Source organism: Elephantulus edwardii, unplaced genomic scaffold, assembly GCF_000299155.1.
Source record: "Elephantulus edwardii isolate Elephantulus edwardi_28Jun2011 unplaced genomic scaffold, EleEdw1.0 scaffold00026, whole genome shotgun sequence".
NCBI classification, from domain to species: Eukaryota; Metazoa; Chordata; class Mammalia; order Macroscelidea; family Macroscelididae; genus Elephantulus; species Elephantulus edwardii.
This window is the reverse complement of record NW_006399776.1, coordinates 6,413,808-6,423,184: the sequence shown is the minus strand read 5'-3', so window position 1 is coordinate 6,423,184 and position 9,377 is coordinate 6,413,808. Positions and strand designations below refer to the sequence as shown.

Below are 9,377 nucleotides of genomic sequence, written 5' to 3'. Positions count from 1 at the left end.
GGATTCTGAGGCTCCGTCTAACATACTTTGGACATGTTGTGAGGAGAGACCGGTCCTTGGAGAGGGACATCATGCTTGGGAGGGTGGAGGGACAGCGCAGAAGAGGAAGGCCCTCTATGAGGTGGATTGATTCAGTGACTGGGATAATTGGGATGGGAGTGTCAGAGACAGTGCGATTGGCACAAGACAGAGCGGAATTTAGGGCTGTTGTACATAGGGTCGCTATGAGTTGTAGACGACTCGACGGCACAGAACAACAACAACAACACATTGCTTTATACATTATCAGTAATTTAGAAGTACATGAAAAGAGCGTCAGCGAGCCTGGGAGCGTATACTTCACCATGGGCAAATCAGCTTCCACACAGTTCAATAAAGAAGCCCTGAAGGCCCACAATGAGTACTGGCAGAAGCATGGTGTTCCTCCACTGAAGTTCTGCAAGAAAACTCAACTAAGAGGTTCAGCAGTATTGCAAGGCCCTGGCCAATATGAGGATCCTCCAGAATAGCCGAGAGACCATTCGTGGCAAGTGCAGAAATAACGTGGCCTGGCCATCTCTGACTAGCCAGCAAAGGAGATAACTGATAGATGGTACAGTGAAATCAAAAGCTACATCTTTCAGCACCCAGGCTTCACCTCAGGGGTAAGACACTTCACAGCCATGGTGTGGAAGAATATCAGAAGATGGTTGTAGGCAAGTTATCTGCAAGTGTGGGTCCTCATTTCTGGTGACCAGATACTTCCCTTCATGGATTGTTGTCAACCCTGCTTTCTTTGAGGAAAATGTTCTACCTCCTCAGAAGTCATCTGTCAGTTCCAGTGGAAAGGTGGCAGATCCAAAAACAAGAAGGTGAAGTTCCTGGAACAACAAAAACTCAGCTGTGTGTCTGTCTCTTTGGATGTATGTGCTATTTTTAACACGTGCCAGTGTCCCATGCACACACTCTTGGATACACAGTTCTGGATGAACTCGTCCTTGATAAAGGAATGAGCATATGAAGGACGATTGCCTAAGCTATAATGATTTGGGCTTTCGAGAGGAAGGAACCCCCAATTTAAAATATTTTGTTATTAAGCAAATGTCTTCTGTACTTTTTCTTACTACAGTATCCATCCCTGACTTTTTGGTTTTCCAAATGTCTGTGATGCTGAGAAGTGAAGGTGGTATCATGTGATCATTATACAGTATTTTCTTATTTTGGTAGGAATTTCCTATAAACTTTCATTGAAAGGTGACATAAAACACAGATTTAACTACACACATACACCCCCAAATACTAGGACTTTTTTTATGAGACCTGAACCTCCCTAGATTTTATGATATACAGATGGTTATGAGAGTCTGGAGCCTTTCATCTCCTGTGGATACTGAGGCATGACTGTATTTATGTAACTAATAGTTTTAGAATATTTTTAGCTTGTGTAGTACAATATTTCTTATTCATACAGACATGAATAATATATAATATTTTCCTTTTAATTTTTTCTTTCTCCAGCGGATAAAGCTCCTTCTTCTTCCATTTTAGTTCATAAACTTATTTTCCAGTACATTGAAGAACAAGAATACTGGCAAAAAAAATGTACAACGCAGCATCAAGTGCCTAAGGTAAAAGGTTAGAGGGGAAGTTTATGGCTTTTATTACAATAAACAGAACTGAAATTTGTATATGCAACAGTAGGTCCTGAAATTATATTGCTGAACTTTTTTAGGTTCTTTATAAAAGAACCTCTATACGAGCTCTGGTGGCCTAGTGGCAAGAAGCTGCACTGCAATCTCAGGTACACCGTTTGAATCCACCAGATGCTCTGCTGGAGAAGGAGGAACAGTCTCCTCCTATATCAGTCAGATCTGATTTGACGGTACACGCACAAAAAATAATGAAATAAAATTTAAAAAAAATCAAAGACTTTTTTCATGTGCAGCCAAAATGAAAATGTTTAAATTAACTGTGTTGTACAAAATGGTACCCAACACACTTTTTTTAAATTAGTAAGACTTTTGTTTAAAGTTTTAAGTTTGCATTTTGACTTTTTTTGTAAAGATGTATGTTGTGTGTTTAACCTTTATTAACTAATGTTAAAAACTGTGATGTGTGCGTAGAATATTACGTATGCATGTTCATGTTTAAAGAATGGCTGTTGATGATAAAATAAAAATCAGCTTTCATTTTTCTAAAAAAAAAAAAAAAATCAAAGAACCTCTAAGCTACAATGTATTGTGACTTCACCATCTCTTTCTTTTCCCTTTCTTTGTATTTTTTCCAGATGCTTGAAGAAATCTCATTGGTAGTGAGTCATTGCAGACTCCTTGGAGAGGAAATTGAATTTTTAAAGAGATGGGGACCAAATTATAACCTCATGAACATAGATATAAATAATACTGAGTATGTATTAGTCAAATGAAACATTTCTATTTCTCATGTTTCATGCCATTGTTAAAGGAAAAGGTATTTATGTTGCAGTCCATTTTTGGTCTTTTTTTTTTTAATTGCAGATCTTGTCTTTTACAGATTGAAGCTTTTATTCTCCAGCTCTGCAGCATTTGCTAAGTTTGAGATAACTTTGCCAGTTTCAGCCCATTATCCAGCTGTCCAATTGCCTTTTTCCATTCAAAATCACCTTGGGAATATTGAGTAAGTAAAGGGCCATCATAATAGCACTCTTTTTTACCTTCTTGAAGATTTAGAAGATTAGTTTAGATTACTTTAAAAACTATTGAGCTATATTTTTAGGTCAGTGACTTTAAAAAAAAAGCTAATTCTGAAGAATTAGCTCTTTTTTGAAGTCATTGACCTGGAAATAAAGTCAGTGACCTCTATTCCTATATCCAGTGAATGCTAGAAACCATTAGTACAACCTTTTATACCTTCATTTTTTCCCTTCTTGTTGTTATGTGTGGCTGCTTGCAACTCATACTAATGACCTTATGTACAATAGCACTGATCCCTACTCTATCTTGAGCCGTTTATCTTGAGCCAATTTCATTGTCTCCAGCACACCTGCCCCCTTTACTCTAGGCAGATCAATCCACCTCATGCAGGGTCTTCCTCTCTTGTGCTGTTCCTCCACCCTTCCAAGCATGAGGTCCTTCTCCAAAGATTCATCCCTCCTGGCAACATTCCGAAAGTATGTCAGATGGAGCTTTCAAAATCCTTGCCTCTACCAAGCAGCCTGATTTCACCCTCTCCAGGATAGACCTGTTTGTGTTCTTAGCAGTCCATGGTATATTCAGTACTCTTCTTCAGCACCGTAACTCAAAGGCCTTGATGCTTCTTCTGTCATTCTTAGTCATTCCAGCTCTCTGATACATAGCAAGTAATTGTGAAGACCAAAGCGTGCATCAGGTAAACCTTAGTCTCTAGAGTGACATCATTGCCCTTCAGTACTCTACAGAGGTCCCTAACAGCAGACTTTCCTTATGCAAGTCATCTTTTGATTTCATGGTAGCTGGTACCAGTGTATTGATTGTGGAGCCAAATAAGCTAAAGTTGTTAACAATCTCCTCTCCGTCTGTCATAATGCTGCCAATTGGCCCAGTGGTGAGAGTCTTTTTTTTCTTGATGTAAAGCTTCAGTCCATATTGAAGGTTGCAGTCCTGGACCCTTGCAGCAAATGCTTCACATCATCCTCAATTAAGCAAGCAAGGTTGTGTCATTTGCATAACGCAGGTTGTTGATAGTCTGCCTCCAAGCCTGATGTGGTATTCCTCCTCATAAAGTCCAACCTCCCAGATGATCTGTTCCACATAGAAATTAAAAAGTTTTGGCAATAGAATGCATCCCTGGTGTGTAGCTTTCCTGATTTTGAACCATGCAGTGTTTCCTTGCTCTGTTCCGACGACTGCCTCCTGGTCCAAGTATAGGTTTCACATGAGCACAATCCAGTGTTCTGGGATTCCCATTCTTCTCAAAGTTAGCCACAATTTGTTGTGGTCCACACAATCAAATTCCTTTGCCTAGTTAATGAAACACAGATAGACAGACATTCCTCTAGTACTCTTCTGCTTTCAGTTAATAGTCATATAACATTGGCTATAATGTCCCTAGGGCCACAACTCTTCTAATCCCAGCCTGCATCTCTGGGAATTCTCTAGCAATGTGCCATTCCAGTCATTTTTAGATCATTTCCAGCAGGACCTACTTGCATGTGATATCAATGATATTGTTTGGTAATTTCCACACTCTCAGATCACTTTTTTGTAATGGGAATTAATGTGGGTCTCTTCCAGTCAGTTGGTCCTGTAGTTGTCTTTCAGATTTCTTGGCACAACCTGGTGAGCACATCTAGGGCAGCCTCTGTTTGTTGAAATATGTCAGTTGGTATGCCATCAATTCCTGTGGCTTGGTTTTTACCAGTTCCTTTAGAGTAGCTTAAACTTCCTCCATCACCACTGGCTCTTGAGCTTACATTGTTTCATGAAATTATTCTGTGTCAGCCAATTCTTTTTGGTATAGTGCCTCTGTGTACTCTATCTTCTTTTGATGGTGCCTGTTTCATTCAACATTCTGCCCGCAGCATCCTGAAGTATTGCAACTGAAGACTTAAATTTGTTCTTCGGTTCTTTCAGCTTAAGAAATGCTGAGTGAGTCTGTGTTTTTATTTTCCACCTCCAGCTGTTTGCATATCTTACTATATTTTGCTTTGTCTTCCTGTACTGCCCTTTTAATCTTCTGTTTAGCTCCTTAACTTCTTGATCCTCTTTGGCTCTGGTTGATGGTGCATAAATTTGAGTGACAATGGTCTTAACAGGTCTTCATTGAATGCATATGAATATCATCCTATCACTTGAAACACTGTATTTCAAAATGGGTCTAGAAATGGTCCTTTTAATTATAAATGTGACCCTATTTTTTTCCTCACCTTTTTATTTTTAGCATTGTAGTAGATCATATGATTGATTCAAAATGTCCCATTTCTTCCTTAACAATCTCCATTTTCCCTACATTCATACTTCTCACATTCTTACATTCTAATCACTAGGGTTGGTTTGCAACTGTTTCCGATATGAAGGCTCAGCCTTTGGTGCCATATCTGCAAGTCTAATCTAAGTGTGCTCTGTTGTAAATAGGGTTTTCAAAGGCCTATTTCAGGAGTGGATGGCCAGTCCTTCTCCCGAGTCTTAATTTGAGTCCTCAGCTTTAGAGCAATATTTGACAGACAAACATTTTACCGAAAAGACCTGATGAGAGTATGCAAGTAACAAATCAGGTGTTGATCCCAGGGGCCCACACCTTCAGTGCATGTGTTGTGTTTCTACCCTCACCCCATCCTTCCAGCAACCCATTCATTTCCCTCTCCTTGCCCCTACAGCATCTCTCAGCCCCTGCCCCCCCAGCCAAGTCTGGTTTCATGGCTCAGGCCTCCCACATCCTCTCTCCTCCCATTTCCTCTTTATTCCCCTGTAATATTGGTGCTCCTGGCACAAGGGTGGTGGGGTGGTGTCCATGCAGCAGGGCGGTCTCCATATGGTGAAGCATTCTTCTGCTTTGGGCAGATCTGGACAGGAGCTTGGTCTGGTAGTTTTGGGGTGGTTTTTAGGTAGGTTCTCCTACTTAAAACAGAGATTAAGAAAGAAAAAGTCCAGCATACGCTTAACCCAGATATTTCTGAATAATGTTTATGGGTTTAAAAAAGTTTTGGCAATTATACTAATGTCTGTGGAACTAGACTCCAAATTGTCTCATATATACAGCTTAGAAAATGGAGGAACTTAGAGCTCAAATACATCAACAAACACTAGCAGTGTAGATATTTAGAGTCAGAGCAAAGCAGCTGGGTTAAGATCTTCGTAGTTACATACAGAAGTGATTCCTAAGTCTTGGTTTAGAATCTCATGTCAAACTGTCAGTTTGTTTATTTCTAGCATTGTCAATTTGTTTGTATTTCCTAGGAAACAGAGAGACTTTTCCCAAGAATATTAATTCTATAAAATTGTAGACAAGTTTAAGTTAACAGAAAAATTAATTAATCTTTTGCTCTTTCCAGCAGAGATAAAGTTGCTGCCATTTTATCTAATGTTCCACTAGAAGACAACTACCTGAAGAATGTAGTCAAGCAAATTTACCAAAATCTGCTCCAGGACTCCCATTTCCATCAACAGATCGGACAATAGTTCTGAACAGTCTACATTGGACTACAGCTGTAACAACTAGTCAGGATTTATTTAATACTGATATATCAGAGTCTTTGTTACTACTTAACTTTAAAAAAAATCGAGTATCATTCCTTCTGGTGATGTTAATTTGTATAATTGCTTAATCTATACAGTTAAGAATGATAGGAAGACTGAAATAGCTTGCTACCTATCAAGTTGCATATCTTTCTACAAAAGTTTTAATATGGAGGAAAATATTTTGTAACCACAGTGATGGTCTCTGCTAAGAATTAAACACATAAGAATGGATGTTACCCAAAAAAAAAAGTAATAAATTATCTATTCCTCCATCTAGAGAACTATGATTTTTAGGTAACCTGGCTTTTGATTAGCACATATCTCTGGGTTGGAGACATAGATTTTCTCTATTTCAGAAAAGCTATTGAGAGAAAAGGATGACACTCAGCCTTTGCAATGATTGCCATCTTTCATTGTGGGTTTTGCTATCTTTATATGTAGTGTATATACCTATTTTATTAATTGTTAAATGTATTTCCCCCCCTTAGGCAAATTTAAGTCATTTTGGTCCAGTGTATATATGTAAATATCTATGTTGGTTTTGGTATTTGCAATATCATTTACACTTCAGACCCAATCACATGTAAAATAGCAATTTTGTCAAATTCTGGTAATATTATTGAACTTAATATACTTCCTGAAACCAAACTCTCCTCCTATATAAAAAGAAACATACCTACTGATTGGTGAATGTCCATATTATCTGTGAAGTGTATAAATATATTTCTACCAAAACTCTAGTCAAATCCTTATCATGACAGTTTTTCTTTTATATTTGATTCTAAATCAAATTATATTTTTATTTTAAAACTAATTCTCCTTGAGAATTTATTTTATCCTTCAGAAACTGGTTCATTTCCTATGGGTTCCATGAATGTTATCATCATCTCTCTTGACTGGCTAATCTTCTGAACTGTTGTTGTTGTTGTTGTTGTTGTTGTTATGTGCCGTCGAGTCGCTTGCGACTCATAGCGACCCTATGTACAACAGCCCTAAACTCCCCTCTGTCCTGTGCCAATCGCACTGTCTCTGACACTACCATCCCAATTATCCCAGTCACTGAATCAATTGGCCTTGTAAACTTTATGTTCTCTCTTTCCATAAACTACTTGAAAAACTTTTCAAGTCATCAATATATTCTTTTTACCATGAGTCTTAAATTAGCATTCTTAATGGAGTTGTTATATTGTTTTCTATATGTTCTGGTTCTCTGGAATGACAATCCCCAAGTATGATTTGGCTTTGTAATGAAAATTTCTGCTTTTCTTGCATTTGGAGTGACTTATTTTTGCGTGTGTAAATTTTTCTTCAAATACTTTTTTCCCCATTTTTCAATATTTTCTCTTTCCCCTCCCCCAACTCACCCTACAATGCACCCCTTGTTCCAGATTGTTCTCAAACATACATTGCCTAAGCATATATTCCTTTCGATCAGTTCTTCCTCTCATCTGTTGTAATCCAGTGTTCATTATCTATCTACTCTTTTCCCCTTCTCTCCCCAAACCCCTATCTCTGTCCTATTTTATAACAACAATGTTATACAGTATTTGTCCTTTTGTGATTTAAGATATTTCACTCCGCATAATGTCCTGCAGGCTCCCCCATGTTGTCTAATGTTTTACAAGTTCATTGTTTTTCAGTGCTGTGCTATATTCCATTGTGTAAATGTACCATAGTTTCTCTAATCCATTTGTTTGTTGATGGGCACTTGGGTTGCTTCCATCTCTTTGCTCTTGTGAATAATGTAGCAGTGTACATGGGTGTGCATACATCTGTTTGAATCTTGGCTCTGGTTTCTTTATATATTCCTAGTAGGGGAATTGCTGGGTCAAATGTTATTTCTGTTTTCAACTTTTTGAGAAAGGGCCAGACCGCCTTTCATAGTAGGTGCACCATTTACACTCCCACCAGCATTGAATAAGAGTCCCAATCCCTCTACAACATTGCGAGCATTTATTGTTTGCTGCCCTGTTGAACTTTGTTGCTGGGGTGAGGTGATACCTTATAGTTGTTTGGATTTCATCTCTCTTAGAGCTAGAGATTTTAAACATTTCTTCATGTGTTTGTTTGCCATCTGAATGTCTTCTTTGGTGAAGTGTCTATTCATATTTTGTGCCCATTTTGTGATTGGGTTCTTTACCTTTTTTTAATTGAGGTACTGGAGTATTCTGTAAATTTTAGATATAGGTCCCTTATCAAATATGTAATTGGTAAATATTTTTCCCAGTCTGTGGGTTTCCTTTTTTACCCTTTTAGTAGAGGAGTTTTTGATGTACATAGGGATTTGATTCTTAGAAGGTCCCATTTATCTATTTATTCTTTCCTGGTTGTAGGTAGAACCCCTAATTTTAATATTCACCTAGTTATTTCCATTTGTATCTGTTCAAATGATTGTTGTTAAGTGCTTATGACTCATAGTGACCCTGTGAACAACAGATAGGAACCTTGCCCTCTCCTTCGCCATCTTCAAAATCTCTGGTAGACTTGAGCCCCTATTTACTTACAATCACTGTGTCAGTCTGGCATGTTGGAGGTTTCCCTCTTTTTCTGTGATCCACCACCTTTCTCATTATGATGTCTTTATCCAAGAACAACCTGGCCAAAGTAGGTGAGACAAAGTTGGACCATCTTTGCCTCTAAGAAACTCACTGGTTGCATGTCCCCTAAGACAGACTTGTTCCTTTGGGAGTCAGTGAGAGATTCAGTACTCAAAGACATAAATTTTTCTTCTTTCTCCTTATTTGTTGTCCAACTTTCACATGCATAGGGAGTAACAGAAAAGACCATTGCTTGGATAAGGTGCACCATAGTGGCTAATCAGACACTGTTCTTTAGCACTTTTCGGAGCGGGTCATGACAGCACATTTTCCCAGTGCAGCATATCTTTTTCTTTTCTTTTTTTTTTCATTTCTTGGCTGCTGTTAGCCTGAGTGTTTGTGGATCCAAGTGAAATGAAATTGTTGACAACTTCAGTCTTGTCTCCATCCATCACAGTGAATTAGTTTCATAAAATTATTTGTAGATTTTTCCTTCAGTAACTGTTGTTGTTATGTGCCGTCGAGTCCCTTGCGACTAATAGCGACCCTATGTAAAACAGCCCTAAACTCCGCTCTGTCTTGTGCCAATCGCACTGTCTCTGACACTCCCATCCCAATTATCCCAGCCACTGAATCAATCCACCTCATAGAGGGCCTTCCTCTCCTG

At 38.5% G+C, this 9,377-nt stretch overlaps 1 pseudogene; it reads left to right on the top strand.

Annotated features, from left to right (window-relative positions):
* The first annotated feature begins 344 nt into the window (after window positions 1–344).
* On the top strand, window positions 345–855 carry LOC102850656 (annotated as a pseudogene).
* The last annotated feature ends 8,522 nt before the right edge of the window (window positions 856–9,377 follow it).